Source organism: Pygoscelis adeliae, unplaced genomic scaffold (genome assembly GCF_000699105.1).
Source record: "Pygoscelis adeliae isolate BGI_AS28 unplaced genomic scaffold, ASM69910v1 Scaffold637, whole genome shotgun sequence".
Lineage (NCBI taxonomy): Eukaryota > Metazoa > Chordata > Aves > Sphenisciformes > Spheniscidae > Pygoscelis > Pygoscelis adeliae.
The window spans coordinates 53,560-55,174 of record NW_008825168.1 but is presented as its reverse complement, the minus strand read 5'-3'; the positions used below and the strand labels follow the sequence as shown (position 1 = coordinate 55,174).

Here is a 1,615-nt window from a genome sequence, read left to right as displayed (position 1 = left end):
GTGCTGGGCTGCTGGGGCCGAGGCCCTCCTGCGCCTCCCGGGTGCTGGTGGGGTGTTTAACCCTCACTGATCACTGCCCCCATGGCTGCCCACCCTGGCCCCCCTCTGCGGGCAACGAGAGGCTCGGAGGGTGCCAGTGCAGGCAGAGGAGACGGGCAGCGATGTTAGTGGCTCGAGACTTCCAACTTTGCTGGAGCCGTTCAAAGCCAGCGAGCTCCTGCATCTTGAGGGGTGCGTGGCAGCTGCTGCCACCCCCCTTGGGTGGCAGGAGTTGGGCTGTCGAGGCCTTGGGGGGGCTCCCCTGGAAGGATGAGATTTGTGCAGCAAAACCTGGGAAAGGGAGATCCCGAACAACCTGCTGCTGTGAACGATACACCCACCCCCAGGAGAGGCCCAGAGCGGACTCCAGGGAGCCTTTTGGGTGCTGTGAACCTGAACGGCTCAGCTCCGGTGATGGAGGCAGCCAAGAGCTGAGTGCATCCCCTGGCCCCGGGCTCTCCCCGCAGCCTCCTCTGGCAGCGGCAGCCATTTGATACACTTAGAGAGTTCAGCGAAGCATCGCTGAGTCCGTTTTTACCCCTGGCCCAATGCCATGGGGGAAATAACTTTATTTTGGGAGGTTGCCTGCCTTGCTGGCCTGGGAACAGGAGCTCGATGCCCTGTGAGCGAGTGGGGCTGTGGTGGGGGGAACAGTTGTGCTCTTCCTTCCTGGCTCTGCAATCCGAATTGCTTAGTTCGCCGATGAATAAATGCAAACAGCCACCACTGTTTACTCTTCTACTTTGTACTTGAGCACTGTAAATGAGACTTAATTACTGCGATTTTATACCAAACGGGCAGAGCAATCCCCCCCAGGCAAGCCCCTGGCCAGGGACCTGTTGCAGGGCTCCAGCTGGCCCCAGGCTGCCCAGGAAAGAGGGGTGTGAGCTCCCTGTAGGGCCCCGCTCCCCGCGGAGAGCCAAACCCCTCGGCTCCAACAAACCCTCTCCTTGAACCTCTTCCACCACCCCTTCTCCCTGCTCTTGCTCTGAGGCACTGAACCTTCCCCAAGACGTCCCAAACCATCGCTGCGGGGCTGAGCTCTCTGGATTCAATCAGCCCCAGTGCAACGCTGGGCAAGGAGGCACCAGGCACCAAAAATCAGGGTCCAGTGGCAGCGATGCCCCATGTCCTGGCTCGGGTGCATCTCCCGAGGCCATCGCTCCACGGTGGTCTGGCAGCGGCGGGCAGGGCGCTGGGGAGCGAAGGGCCGCGGCGCTGAGCTAAACCCATCCCGACAGCTGCGCGGCCAGGCTGCGCGAGTCCAGCCCGGGGTGACAGCACCACAGCCCTGGCCCTGACGGCAGCCCGGGGCTCGGATTTAAAACCCAGGGGGGACTTTTTTGCAAACGCTAGATATTTATTGCATTTCTCACAAGAATAAACTCTGCTTCTACAGGAAGCTTTGGGTAGAAACATTCTTAAAAAAGTCCATTTCTTCTGTTAGATATATTGGTCCTGACCATCCCTGGGGGGTGGCACTGGCTCCACGGCGGGGACGCGAGCAGTGCCACCCTGTGTGTCCAAGCCGGGGGAGGGGATGGGGCTGTGCCGGCGCAGGCACCCAGGGCCGGGG

At 61.1% G+C, this 1,615-nt stretch overlaps 1 protein-coding gene across 1 annotated transcript in view; it reads right to left on the bottom strand.

Moving 5' to 3' along the window:
- The window catches only part of SPHK1 (sphingosine kinase 1), a 9,040-nt gene that overhangs the window by 3,028 nt on the left and 4,397 nt on the right, over positions 1-1,615 (bottom strand). The gene's annotated exons all lie outside the window — the stretch shown is intronic.